The 15,000-nt window shown below is 55.0% G+C and overlaps 1 non-coding gene across 1 annotated transcript in view; it reads right to left on the bottom strand.

Moving 5' to 3' along the window:
- Window positions 1–1,235, bottom strand: part of LOC122332079 — a 4,005-nt gene extending 2,770 nt beyond the window's left edge. The window contains exon 1 of the ribosomal RNA XR_006248428.1: window positions 1–1,235. This exon is cut by the window's left edge and continues 2,770 nt beyond it. This is a non-coding gene — a ribosomal RNA (28S ribosomal RNA).
- Between the last annotated feature and the right edge of the window lie 13,765 nt (window positions 1,236–15,000).

Here is a 15,000-nt window from a genome sequence, read left to right as displayed (position 1 = left end):
CTGCTTGTGCGGCGGCGCCAGCTATCCTGAGAAACCGGAGGAACCAGCTACTAGATGGTTCGATTAGTCTTCGCCCCTATACCCAGGTCGGACGACCGATTTGCACGTCAGGACCGCTCACGGGCCTCCACCAGAAGTTTCCTCTGGCCGCCCTGCCAGGCATAGTTCACCATCTTCCGGGTACCATCGCGCGCGCTCTGGCTCCACCTGCCCGGCGGTGCGGGCCAGGCGGGCGGTGGTGCGCCCCCGCCCGGGGCGGGGATCCCACCTGAGCGGCGGGCGCGGCCGCCACCTTCATTGCGCCGTGGGGGCTCGAGAGACACCCTTTGACTCGCGCGCGCGTTAGACTCCTTGGTCCGTGTTTCAAGGCGGGTCGGGTGGGTGGCCCGACCTCACGCGGACCTCGGCGCCACTTATGCGCGGGCGGATCCCGCCCTGGCGCGCGCGGCGCGGTCGGGGCGGACTGAGAGACAGTCGGTCCCGGTCGGCGCCGCGCGCCCGGGGCGAGGCCCGTCCCTCCAGCGCGTCGGCAGAGAGAAAGCGCGAGGACACTTCCCGCGGCCCCGGGGGTAAGCGGCAAAGTCGGAGCGTGGGGGCTCTGTAAAGCCGGCGGCCCCGGCTGAGAGCCGCCTGCCACCTTCGCCCCGGCCCTTCCTGGCCAAACCGGGCGGTCGCGCGCGCACGCCTCGGAAGAAGTGCACCCGGCGGCGGCGGCGTCGGGCGGGCGGCGTTCCCGGTCAAGGGATCCGCGCACCAGCGCCCGGGCGGCGGCCCGCCGAGCTGAATCCTCCGGGCAGACCGTGCGGACCCCACCCGTTTACCTCTTAGCGGTTTCACGCCCTGTTGAACTCTCTCTTCAAAGTTCTTTTCAACTTTCCCTCACGGTACTTATCGACTATCGGTCTCGTGCGGTATTTGTATAGATGGAGTTTACCACCGCTTTGGGCTGCATTCCCAAGCAACCCGACTCGAGAAGAACCGCACCCGGCGGGGGGGCCTGCTACCGGCCTCACACCGTCCACGGGCTAAGCCTCCATCAGAAGGACTTGGGCCCCGACCCGCGCCGAGAGAAGCGGTCTTCTGTCGCCACATGTCCCTCGCCGCCGTGGCGGGGCGGGATTCGGCGCTGGGCTCTTCCCTCTTCGCTCGCCGCTACTGAGAATCCTTGTTAGTTTCTTTTCCTCCGCTTAGTGTATGCTTAAATTCAGCGGGTCGTCTCGTCTGATCTGAGGTCGTTGTCGGATATGGGTTAGGCGGCGCGCGCGCGCTGCTGCTGCGGGCTGGCCTGAACAGGTCTCGTTCGCGCGCCGGGCAGAGGCGCCGAGGCGAGGCGGGCGCGAACCTCCGTTACGCGCGGGGCGTCCGAGGCGGGAGGCCGGGAGTCCACGTCGGCGGGCGCGGAGGTGGCGAACACCCACGGAAGCCGCCGAGAGGAGGGCGCCGCTCGGTCCCAGGCGCCTGGGGGCGCCGACCTCCCCCTCGTGGGAGGAAGCCGGGGCGCTCGACTCCGCCGAGGCGTGCCCGTGGCGGTCTGCACTTGGGAGGAGGGCGGAGGGGCGGGAAGCCCCCTGCGGCGCTCCAGCCGCGGGACCGGAGGTCGATCGATGGGAAGCGACCCTCAGACAGGCGTGGCCCGGGGCGGACCGGGGGCGCAAAGTGCGTTCGAAGTGTCGATGATCGATGTGTCCTGCAATTCACATTAGTTCGCGGCTGGCTGGCTGCGTTCTTCATCGGCCTTACGAGCGCGGTGATCCACCGCTAAAGTCGTACTGCGTTTGAGTTTAGCGCCCGGGGCGAGGCCGAACTGCACAGGCTTGTGTGGGTTCAAAAATACAAAGTCGTTCCCGGACGGGCGCCCCGCGAGAGGGGACTTGAACCCACGGTCCCGAAGGCCTGCTGGGTACCCGCCGGGGTTGGCAAAGCAAAGTCTTTCAGAGGCTCGCGGCCTCGGCCCCACCCGTGCCAGGGGTGGGGCGCTCATGATAGGTTGCTCAAGCCTCCGCGGGGTGCGTCAAGCCTCCCCAGAGCAGCGTTCCCTTCTCGCGGATCCCTCTCTCCGCCGTCTTAGGTTTTTGTGCGGTTCTTTTGCCGTCTTGGATGTTTGGCGGCAGACCTCTCGGGCCACGGCCGCTGGAACATAAGTAAAATAGGATAGAGAGTTTTTACCCGGACAGGCGCCCCTCGCCGCGGGAGAGACTTTGAACCACGGTCCCGGAGGCGTGCGGGTACCCGCCAGGGCCCGGCTCGGCCCCGCGCTGGAAAGCAGGGGGCCCGCCCGAGTGCAGCGACAGTCAAGTTCTCTCGGATCTCTCTCTCTCTCTCTCTCCGCCTTAGGTTTTGTGCGGTTCTTTTTGCCGTTTTGGGTTTTTTTGCGGCAGACCTCTCGGGCCACGGCCGCTGGATCATAGAGTAAAATAGGATAGAGTTTTTTTACCCGGACAGGCGCTCCTCCTTCGCGGGAGAGACTTTGAACCACGGTCCCGGAGGCCGTGCGGGTACCCGCCAGGGCCCCGGCTCAGCCCCCCGCCGCTGGAAAGCAGGGGGCCCGCCCGAGTCTGGCGACAGTCAAGTTCTCTCGGATCTCTCTCTCTCTCTCTCCGCCTTAGGTTTTTGTGCGGTTCTTTTTGCCGTTTTGGGTTTTTGGCGGCAGACCTCTCGGGCCACGGCCGCTGGATCATAGAGTAAAATAGGATAGAGGTTTTTACCCCGGACAGGCGCCCCTCCTTCGCGGGAGAGACTTTGAACCACGGTCCCGGAGGCCGTGCGGGTACCCGCCAGGGCCCGGCTCGGCCCCCGCGCTGGAAAGCAGGGGGCCCGCCGAGTGCAGCGACAGTCATGGCGCTCGCGGTAGGTTGCTCAAGCCTCCGCGGGTGCGTCAAGCCTCCCCAGAGCAGCGTTCCCTTCTCGCGGATCTCTCTCTCTCCGCGCCGTCTTAGGTTTTTGTGCGGTTCTTTTTGCCGTCTTGGTTTTTGGCGGCAGACCTCTCGGGCCACGGCCGCTGGATCATAAGTAAAATAGGATAGAGGTTTTTACCCGGACAGGCGCCCCTCCCGCGGGAGAGACTTTGAACCACGGTCCCGGAGGCCGTGCGGGTACCCGCCAGGGCCCGGCTCAGCCCCCGCCGCTGGAAGCGGGGGCCGCCAGTCTGGCGACAGTCAAGTTCTTTTTTTTTTTTTTTCTTATCGCGCTCTGCGCACCGCTTCGGTGCTCCGGAGAGGGGGCGCGCGCCCGGGCCGCCCGGCCTCTGCGCGCCCGGGCTTGAGGGCGGGGAGGTGGGCTAGGCCTCCCCGCCCCGGGCGATTCGCTTTGGATCGGGCGGGCGATAATGATCCTTCCGCGGGTTCACCTCACGGAAACCTTATTCGACTTTTACTTCCTCTAGATAGTCAAGTTTGATCGTCTTCCCGGCGCTCCGCCCAGAGCCCCGCGAGGGCGGCCGGCGGGGCAGTCCGAGACCTCACTAAACCATCCAATCGGTAGTAGCGGCCGGGCGGTGTGTACAAAGGGCAGGGACTTAATCAGCGCGAGCTTATGACCCGCGCTTACTGGGAATTCCTCGTTGATGGGAAATAGTTTCAATCCCCAGTCCCGATCACGGCGGGGTTCAGCGGGTTACCCGCGCCTCTCGGCGCAGGGTAGACCTGCGCTGATCCGCCCATTAATGGCGCGCGTGCAGCCCGGACATCTAAGGGCATCACAGACCTGTTATTGCTCCATCTCGCGTGGCTGAGCGCCACTTGTCCCTCTAAGAAGTTTTTGCGCGCCGACCCAAGTGGCGCGCCACTATTTGCAAGCGAGTCGTTCGTTATCGGAATGAACCAGACAAATCGCTCCACCAACTAAACGGCCATGCACCACCACCCACAGAATCGAGAAAGAGCTATCAATCTGTCAATCCTTTCCGTGTCCGGGCGGGTGAGGTTTCCGTGTTGAGTCAAATTAAGCCGCAGGCTCCCTCCTGGTGGTGCCCTTCCGTCAATTCCTTTAAGTTTCAGCTTTGCAACCATACTCCCCGGAACCCAAAGACTCGTGGTTTCCATGCGCTGCCAGCGGGTCATGGGAATAACGCCGCGGATCGCGGGTCGGCATCGTTCTGGTCGGAACTCGACGGTATCTGATCGTCTTGAACCTCCGACTTTCGTTCTTGATTAATGAAAACATTCTTGGCAAATGCTTTCGCTTTCGTCCGTCTTGCGCCGGTCAAGAATTTCACCTCTAAGCGGCGCAATCTGAATGCCCCGGCCGTCCCTCTTAATCATGGCTCCGGGTTCCAGAAACCCACAAAATAGAACGAGTCCTATTCCATTATTCCTAGCTGCGGTATTCAGCGGCGGCGCTCGGCCTGCTTTGAACACTCTAATTTTTTCAAAGTAAGCGCTTTGGGCCTCGGACCGGACACCCAGCCAAGGGCATCCGGGCGCCTCGAGGCAGAGGACCTGGGGCGGGCGGTGGCTCGCCTCTCGGCGGACCGCCAGCCAGATCCGAGATCAACTACGAGCTTTTTAACTGCAGCAACTTTAATATACGCTATTGGAGCTGGAATTACGCGGCTGCTGGCACCAGACTTGCCCTCCAATGGGTCCTCGCCCATGTGTTTAAGATCGCTCATTCCAATTACAGGGCCTCGAAAGAGACCTGTATTGTTACCACAAATCACTACCTCTCCGAGTCGGAAATGGGTAATTTGCGCGCCTGCTGCCTTCCTTGGATGTGGTAGCCGTTTCTCAGGCTCCTCTCCGGAATCGAACCCTGATTCCCGTCACCCGTGGTCACCATGGTAGGCGCCTGATGTACCATCGAAAGTTGATAGGGCAGACACTCGAATGAATCGTCGCGCGCGCGGAGAGGCGGCGATCGGCCGAGGTTATCTAAGTCACCAAAGGTACCGGGTCGGGAGGGCGGATCCCCGGGGGCCGGATGGGTTTTGGATCTGATAAATGCCTGCGCGTCCTAGCCTCCGCCCCCGCGAGGCGGTCGGCCGGTCGGCGCTTCGTTTGCATGTATTAGCTCTGGAATTGCCACAGTTATCCAAGTACCGGGTGGGGCGATCAAAGGACCATAACTGATTTAATGAGCCATTCGCAGTTTCACTGTACCGGCCGTGTGCGCCAGACCTGCATGGCTTAATCTTTGAGACAAGCATATGTTACTGGCAGGATCAACCAGGTAACCCCTGTGGGTCGTAGGGACCAACGGCCGCGAGCGCGTTTTTGCCACCACGGGTCTCAGTCCGCCTGAGGAGGGCCTGGGCAGACCCGCTTGGACCCTCGGCTAAGACCGGCGCTCATAGGGGCGGCAGCGGCTCGAACCTTCCCCGGCGGGTCGCCGTTTCGGGGTGGGTGGCGCTGGGATCGCGGCGGCGGCTTCGGAAAAGTGTGTTTCACGCGGGGCGGGGTACCGCGCGCGGCGTCGCCGGGGCGCGTCGCGTTCTGCCCCTCCGCCCCGCGGTGGCGGACCTCTGCGCTCTGACCGGCCGTCTAGGCCTCCTCCGAAGGTTGGCGCCTTCCCTCGGGCTGAGGGGCCTGCTCGTAACGAGCGTCCAAATTGCCGGGCGCGGCGTGCTGTCAAAGCCCAAGCGTAAACCCATTGCGCGCCGTGCCCCTGCCAGCACTCCCGACCCATAGCGGCCAGCGGGGCTGGCGGGTGGGGTCTAGGCTAGAAGCGCGCTTCGCGCGCTCAATCGATCACGTTCCGGGCGAGGGCGCTCTCGCCGTCGAGCGTCCTCTCTCTCGGCGTCTGTGTCCGTGTTTCAGGTGAAGCGTTCGATAGCTCCCTCGCCCGGAGCTTCAGAAAGATTGCGTTCAAAACCTAAGTCGATATGGACTTAGTCGTTTTTCGACTTTTTTCGCTCAGAGACTAAGTCCACAAAAACACGCGTTCACGAAATCGTGTACCCATGTAAAAGTTGCTCCTGTGTGGCGGCCACCTCCAGGGTCGCGGGAAAATTTGAATCATGCCGGGAGGAGGCCTCTCGGTCGGCCTGACTCGGAGCCTCGGAGGTATGGAAGTCGGACCTTTCCCGAAGTTGGACTTAGTGCAATTTTGAAGCGAAAATCATCCAGGCGCTTCATCCGACCGATCGAGTCGGGTTAAGTCGCCTTCGGACGCTTTCCCACTCGACCCCCGCCGTCCTGGAGAAATTTTTTCGTTCAAAACCTAAGTCCAAACATCCAGGCGCTTCATCCGACCGATCGAGTCCGGGTTAAGTCGCCTTCTTCCCGGGCGCTTTCCCACTCGACCCCGCCGTCCTGGAGAAATTTTTTCGTTCAAAACCTAAGTCCAAACATCCAGGCGCTTCATCCGACCGATCGAGTCCGGGTTAAGTCGCCTTCGGGACGCTTTCCCACTCGACCCCGCCGTCCTGGAGAAATTTTTTCGTTCAAAACCTAAGTCCAAACATCCAGGCGCTTCATCCGACCGATCGAGTCCGGGTTAAGTCGCCTTCGGGCGCTTTCCCACTCGACCCCGCCGTCCTGGAGAAATTTTTTCGTTCAAAACCTAAGTCCAAACATCCAGGCGCTTCATCCGACCGATCGAGTCCGGGTTAAGTCGCCTTCGGACGCTTTCCCACTCGACCCCGCCGTCCTGGAGAAATTTTTTCGTTCAAAACCTAAGTCCAAACATCCAGGCGCTTCATCCGACCGATCGAGTCCGGGTTAAGTCGCCTTCGGACGCTTCCCACTCGACCCCGCCGTCCTGGAGAAATTTTTGCGTTCAAAACCTAAGTCCAAACATCCAGGCGCTTCATCCGACCGATCGAGTCCGGGTTAAGTCGCCTTCGGGCGCTTTCCCCACTCGACCCCCGCCGTCCTGGAGGAAATTTTTGCGTTCAAAACCTAAGTCCAAACATCCAGGCGCTTCATCCGACCGATCGAGTCCGGGTTAAGTCGCCTTCGGGCGCTTTCCCTCGACCCCCGCCGTCCTGGAGAAATTTTTTGCTTTCAAAACCTAAGTCCAGACATCCAGGCGCTTCATCCAGCGATCTCGGCGGGTTAAGTCGCGACTTCTCGGGCGCTTTCCCCTCGACCCGGTCTCCCTGGAGAAATTTTTTCGTTCAAAACCTAAGTCCAAACATCCAGGCGCATATTTCAGGCGATCTCGGCGGGTTAAGTGCGACTTCGGGCGCTTTCCCACTCGACCCCGCCACCCTGGAGAAATTTTTTTGCTTTCAAAACCTAAGTCCAAACATCCAGGCGCATATTTCAGGCGATCTCGGCGGGTTAAGTCGACTTCGGGCGCTTTCCCACTCGACCCCGCCACCCTGGAGAAATTTTTTGCTTTCAAAACCTAAGTCCAAACATCCAGGCGCATATTTCAGGCGATCTCGGCGGGTTAAGTCGACTTCGGGCGCTTTCCCTCGACCCCGCCACCCTGGAGATTTTTTTGCTTTCAAAACCTAAGTCCAAACATCCAGGCGCATATTTCAGCCGATCTCGGCGGGTTAAGTCGACTTCTCGGGCGCTTTCCCCTCGACCCCCTCCACCCTGGAGGTATTTTTAAGCGTTCAAAACCTAAGTCCAGACATCCAGGCGCATATTTCAGGCGATCTCGGCGGGTTAAGTCGACTTCCGGGCGCTTTCCACTCGACCCCGCCACCCTGGAGGATTTTTTTGCTTTCAAAACCTAAGTCCAAACATCCAGGCGCATATTTCAGGCGATCTCGGCGGGTTAAGTCGACTTCCCGGGCGCTTTCCCACTCGACCCCGCCACCCTGGAGATTTTTTTGCTTTCAAAACCTAAGTCCAGACATCCAGGCGCATATTTCAGCCCGATCTCGGCGGGTTAAGTGCGACTTCTCGGGCGCTTTCCACTCGACCCCCTCCACCCTGGAGGTATTTTTAAGCGTTCAAAACCTAAGTCCAGACATCCAGGCGCATATTTCAGGCGATCTCGGCGGGTTAAGTCGACTTCGGGCGCTTTCCCACTCGACCCCGCCACCCTGGAGGATTTTTTGCTTTCAAAACCTAAGTCCAAACATCCAGGCGCATATTTCAGCCGATCTCGGCGGGTTAAGTGCGACTTCTCGGGCGCTTTCCCTCGACCCCCTCCACCCTGGAGGATTTTTAAGCGTTCAAAACCTCGTCCAGACATCCAGGCGCTCGTTACAGCCGATCAAGGCGGGTTAAGGCGACTTCTCGGGACACACACATTCTGAACCCCGTGTCTGGATTTCAATTTTCCAAAGGGCCTGGGCTCACACATTAACCAACGCAGTAACACTTTAATGGGCATCGTTTTATTTCATTCTCGCCCTGGATGAATGTTTTACAAAAGGCCTGCGCTCACAGACTAACCCTACACACTAACACCTTATTGGGCATAATTTTTTTTTCTATAAAGGCCCTGGATGAATGTTTTCTATAAGGCCTGCGCTCACAGACTAACCCCATCACAATAACACTTATGTGGGCATGATTTTATTCTATAAAGGCCCTGGATGAATGTTTTCTATAAGGCCTGCGCTCACAGACTAACCCCATCACAATAACACTTATTTGGGCATGATTTTATTTAAAAAGGCCCTGGATGAATATTTTCTACAAAGGCCTGCGCTCACAGACTAACCCGACACAGTAGCGCCTTATTGGGCATGATTTTATTTAATAAAGGCCCTGGAGGAATGTTTTCTATAAGGCCTGCACTCACAGACTAACCCCATCACAATAACACTTATTTGGGCATGATTTTATTCTATAAAGGCCCTGGATGAATGTTTTCTATAAGGCCTGCGCTCACAGACTAACCCTATCACAATAACACTTATTTGGGCATGATTTTATTTAATAAAGGCCCTGGATGAATGTTTTCTATAAGGCCTGCGCTCACAGACTAACCCCATCACAATAACACTTATTTGGGCATGATATTATTTAATAAAGGCCCTGGATGAATGTTTTACAAAGGGCCTGCGCTCACAGACTAACCCTACACAGTAACACCTTATTGGGCATGATTTTATTTAATAGAGACCCTGGATGAATGTTTTCTATAAGGCCTGCGCTCACAGACTAACCCCATCACAATAACACTTATTTGGGCATGATTTTATTTAATAAAGGCCCTGGATGAATGTTTTCTATAAGGCCGCGCTCACAGAGACCTAACCTAACCTAACCTAACCTAACCTAACCTAGCCTAACCTAACCTAACCTAACCTAACCTAACCTAACCTAACCTAACCTAACCTAACCTAACCTAACCTAGCCTAACCTAACCTAACCTAACCTAGCCTAACCTAACCTAACCCAAGCCTAACCTAACCTAACCTAGCCTAACCTAACCTAACCTAACCTAACCTAACCTAACCTAACCTTATTGGGCATGATTTTTACTCTATAAAGGCCTGGGTGACAGTTTTACACAGGGCCTGGGGTCACAGACTAACCCCATCACAATAGCACTTATTTGGGCATGTTTTTATTTAATAAAGGCCCTGATTGAATGTTTTCTATAAGGCCTGCGCTCACAGACTAACCCGACACAGTGCGCTTCATTGGGCATGATTTTATTTAATAAAGGCCCTGGAACAATGTTTTCTATAAGGCCTGCGCTCACAGACTAACCCGACACAGTAACTCTTTGTTGGGCATGATTTTTACTTAATAAAGGCCCTGGAAAAATGTTTTCTATAAGGCCTGCGCTCACAGACTAACCCGACACAATGCGCTTTATTGGGCATGATTTTATTTAATAAAGGCCCTGGAAAAAATGTTTTCTATAAGGCCTGCGCTCACAGACTAACCCGACACAATGCGCTTCATTGGGCATGATTTTATTTAATAAAGGCCCTGGAACAATGTTTTCTATAAGGCCTGCGCTCACAGACTAACCCGACACAGTAACTCTTTGTTGGGCATGATTTTTCTTAATAAAGGCCCTGGAAAAATGTTTTCTATAAGGCCTGCGCTCACAGACTAACCCGACACAGTGCGCTTTGTGGGCATGATTTTATTTAATAAAGGCCCTGGAAAAAATGGTTTCTATAAGGCCTGCGCTCACAGACTAACCCGACACAGTGCGCTTCATTGGGCATGATTTTATTTAATAAAGGCCCTGGATGACAGTTTTCTTTAAGGCCTGCGCTCACAGACTAACCCGACACATTGCGCTTTGTGGGCATGATTGTATTTAATAAAGGCCCTGGATGAATGTTTTCTATAAGGCCTGCGCTCACAGACTAACCCGACACAGTAACTCTTCATTGGGCATGATTTTATTTAATAAAGGCCCTCGATGAATGTTTTGTATAAGGCCTGCCCTCACAGACTAACCCGACACAGTAACTCTTTATTGGGCGTGATTTTATTTAATAAAGGCCCTGGAAAAATGTTTTCTATAAGGCCTGCGCTCACAGACTGACCCCGACACAGTAACTCTTTGTGGGCATGATTTTATTTAATAAAGGCCCTCGATGAATGTTTTCTATAAGGCCTGCGCTCACTGGCTAACCCCGTTACAATAACACTCTTATGGGCATGATTTTATTTAATTAAGGCCCTGGATGACAGTTTTCTTTAAGGCCTACCCTCACAGACTAACCCGACACAGTAACTCTTTATTGGGCGTGATTTTATTTAATAAAGGCCCTGGAAAAATGTTTTCTATAAGGCCTGCGCTCACAGACTAACCCGACACAGTGCGCTTTATTGGGCGTGATTTTATTTAATAAAGGCCCTCGATGAATGTTTTTCTATAAGGCCTGCGCTCACAGACTAACCCGACACAGTAACTCTTTATTGGGCGTGATTTTATTTAATAAAGGCCCTGGAAAAATGTTTTCTATAAGGCCTGCGCTCACAGACTGAGCCCGACACAGTAACTCTTTATTGGGCATGATTTTATTTAATAAAGGCCCTCGATGAATATTTTCTATAAGGCCTGCGCTCACTGGCTAACCCCGTTACAATAACACTCTTATGGGCATGATTTTATTTAATTAAGGCCCTGGATGACAGTTTTCTTTAAGGCCTACCCTCACAGACTAACCCGACACAGTAACTCTTTATTGGGCGTGATTTTATTTAATAAAGGCCCTGGAAAAATGTTTTCTATAAGGCCTGCGCTCACAGACTAACCCGACACAATGCGCTTTATTGGGCGTGATTTTATTTAATAAAGGCCCTGGAAAAATGTTTTCTATAAGCACTGCGCTCACTGGCTAACCCCGTTACAATAACACTCTTATGGGCATGATTTTATTTAATAAAGGCCCTGGATGACAGTTTTCTTTAAGGCCTGCGCTCACAGACTAACCCGACACAGTAACTCTTTGTTGGGCATGATTTTACTTAATAAAGGCCCTGGAAAAATGTTTTCTATAAGGCCTGCGCTCACAGACTAACCCGACACAGTATGCGCTTTGTGGGCATGATTTTATTTAATAAAGGCCCTGGAAAAAATGTTTTCTATAAGGCCTGCGCTCACAGACTAACCCGACACAGTGCGCTTTATTGGGCATGATTTTATTTAATAAAGGCCCTGGATAAATGTTTTCTTTAAGGCCTGCGCTCACAGACTAACCCCCGTTACAATAACACTCTTATGGGCATGATTTTATTTAATAAAGGCCCTGGATGACAGTTTTCTTTAAGGCCTGCCCTCACAGACTAACCCGACACAGTAACTCTTTATTGGGCGTGATTTTATTTAATAAAGGCCCTGGAAAAATGTTTTCTATAAGGCCTGCGCTCACAGACTAACCCGACCCATTAACTCTTTGTGGGCATGATTTTATTTAATAAAGGCCCTCGATGAATGTTTTCCATAAGGCCTGCGCTCACAGACTAACCCGTCACAATAACACAGATTTGGGTATGATTTTATTTATTAAAGGCCCTGGATGAATGTTTTCTACAAAGGCCTGCGCTCACAGACTCGCCCGTTAAAGCAGCGGCGCGCAGGGCACGAATTTCAGAGTTTTTAGAAAAAAAAAAAAAAAAAAAAAAAAAAAAAAAAATTAAAGTTGATGTAAAAGTTGCTCCTGGGTAAGCGGCCACCTCCGAGTCGCGGTGAAATTTGAATCGTGCCCGGGAAGAGGCCTCTCGGTCGGCCTGACTCGGAGCCTCGGAGGTATGGAAGTCGGACCTTTCCCGAAGTTGGACTTAGTGCAATTTTGAAAGCGAAAATCATCCAGCGCATATTTCAGCCGATCTCAGCGGGTTAAGTGCGACTTCTCGGGCGCTTTCCCCTCGACCCGGCCTCCCTGGAGAAATTTTTCGTTCAAAACCTAAGTCCAAACATCCAGGCGCATATTTCAGCCGATCTCAGCGGGTTAAGTCGACTTCTCGGGCGCTTTCCCACTCGACCCGGCCTCCCTGGAGAAATTTTTTCGTTCAAAACCTAAGTCCAAACATCCAGGCGCATATTTCAGCCGATCTCGGCGGGTTAAGTCGACTTCTCGGGCGCTTTCCCACTCGACCCGGCCTCCCTGGAGAATTTTTTCGTTCAAAACCTAAGTCCAAACATCCAGGCGCATATTTCAGCCGATCTCGGCGGGTTAAGTCGACTTCTCGGGCCTTTCCCACTCGACCCGGCCTCCCTGGAGAAATTTTTTCGTTCAAAACCTAAGTCCAAACATCCAGGCGCATTTCAGCCCGATCTCAGCGGGTTAAGTCGACTTCTCGGGCGCTTTCCCCTCGACCCGGCCTCCCTGGAGAAATTTTTTTCGTTCAAAACCTAAGTCCAAACATCCAGGCGCATATTTCAGCCGATCTCAGCGGGTTAAGTGCGACTTCTCGGGCGCTTTCCCACTCGACCCGGCCTCCCTGGAGAAATTTTTGCTTTCAAAACCTAAGTCCAGACATCCAGGCGCTTCATCAGCCGATCTCGGCGGGTTAAGTGCGACTTCTCGGGCGCTTTCCCACTCGACCCCCTCCACCCTGGAAATTTTTTGCGTTCAAAACCTAAGTCCAAACATCCAGGCGCATATTTCAGCCCGATCTCAGCCGGGTTAAGTCGACTTCTCGGGCGCTTTCCCACTCGACCCGGCCTCCCTGGAGAATTTTTTTCGTTCAAAACCTAAGTCCAAACATCCAGGCGCATATTTCATCCGATCTCAGTCCGGGTTAAGTCGACTTCTCGGGCGCTTTCCCACTCGACCCGGCCTCCCTGGAGAATTTTTCGTTCAAAACCTAAGTCCAGACATCCAGGCGCATATTTCAGGCGATCTCGGCGGGTTAAGTCGACTTCTCGGGCGCTTTCCCACTCGACCCCGCCTCCCTGGAGAAATTTTTTGCTTTCAAAACCTAAGTCCAAACATCCAGGCGCATATTTCAGGCGATCTCGGCGGGTTAAGTGCGACTTCCGGGCGCTTTCCACTCGACCCGGCCACCCTGGAGAATTTTTTTGCTTTCAAAACCTAAGTCCAAACATCCAGGCGCATATTTCAGCGATCTCAGCGGGTTAAGTGCGACTTCTCGGACGCTTTCCCACTCGACCCGGCCTCCCTGGAGAAATTTTTTGCTTTCAAAACCTAAGTCCAAACATCCAGGCGCATATTTCAGCCGATCTCGGCGGGTTAAGTGCGACTTCTCGGGCGCTTTCCACTCGACCCCCTCCACCCTGGGATTTATTTTTCAAAGCGTTCAAAACCTAAGTCCAAACATCCAGGCGCATATTTCAGCCCGATCTCGTCCGGGTTAAGTGCGACTTCTCGGGCGCTTTCCCTCGACCCCGCCACCCTGGAGAAATTTTTTTGCGTTCAAAACCTAAGTCCAAACATCCAGGCGCATATTTCAGCGATCGATCTCGCGGCGCGTTAAGCCCCACTTCACGGGCGCTTTCCCACTCGTTAAGCCCCCGCCACCCGGAGGTATTTTTAAGCGTTCAAAACCTAAGTCCAGACATCCAGGCGCATCTCGGCGATCTCGGCGCGTTAAGCCCCACTTCACGGGCGCTTTCCCCTCGACCCGCCGCCACGGGAGTATTTTTAAGCGTTCAAAACCTAAGTCCAAACATCCAGGCGCATCTCACGGCGATCTCGGCGCGTTAAGCCCCACTTCACGGGCGCTTTCCCACTCGACCCCGCCACGGAGTATTTTTAAGCGTTCAAAACCTAAGTCCAGACATCCAGGCGCATCTCACGGCGATCTCGGCGCGTTAAGCCCCACTTCACGGGCGCTTTCCCCTCGACCCCGCCACGGAGTATTTTTAAGCGTTCAAAACCTAAGTCCAAACATCCAGGCGCATCTCACGGCCCGATCTCGGCGCGTTAAGCCCACTTCACGCGGCGCGTTTCCCACTCGACCCCGCCACGGAGTATTTTTCCCCTCGAAGCGTTCAAAACCTAAGTCCAAACATCCAGGCGCATCTCACAGCCCGATCTCGGCGCGTTAAGCCCCACTTCGGCGCGGCGCGCTTCCCCTCGACCCCGCCACGGAGTATTTTTAAGCGTTCAAAACCTAAGTCCAAACATCCAGGCGCATCTCACAGCCCATCAAGGCGGGTTAAGCGCCACTTCTCGGACAGCGCACCTTCACGAACCCCGAGCTCATCTCAGCCTTACAGACATCAGGCCCTGCTCACGACCGATCCCGCCCGGCACACCTCGCCCTCTCGGGCATCACCTCCGAAAAGCCTCCCGTAGGGTTCTCCGAGGACCCACACCTGTTCTCCGTTCGTGCCCGGTACTCCCACTATTAAGCCGGGGTCACTATCTCAGCACAACCGCGCTCTCAAAGAACCGTGCCACTGGTACCCCCATGACTTAGGTTTTGGAGGTTTTTTTCTTCGGAGAGAGCCCGCCGGCTCCCCGTCCGACCAGTCAGCCCTCTCTCTCGGGCGGCCCTCTCCGCCGTTCCTCGGTTCCTCTCCGCCACTGGTACCCCCCATCGACTTAGGTTTTGGGAGGTTTTTCTTCGGAGAGGGGCTCGCGGCTCCCCGTCCGACCGAGTCAGCCCTCTCTCGGGGCGGCCCTCTCCGCCCGTTCCCTCGGTTCCTCTCCGCCACTGGTACCCCCCATCGACTTAGGTTTTGGAGGGTTTTTCTTCGGAGAGAGAGGCT

Source organism: Puntigrus tetrazona, unplaced genomic scaffold (genome assembly GCF_018831695.1).
Source record: "Puntigrus tetrazona isolate hp1 unplaced genomic scaffold, ASM1883169v1 S000000003, whole genome shotgun sequence".
Taxonomy (NCBI): domain Eukaryota; kingdom Metazoa; phylum Chordata; class Actinopteri; order Cypriniformes; family Cyprinidae; genus Puntigrus; species Puntigrus tetrazona.
The sequence above is the reverse complement of the archived record's forward strand: the minus strand, read 5'-3'. Positions and strand labels throughout refer to the sequence as shown.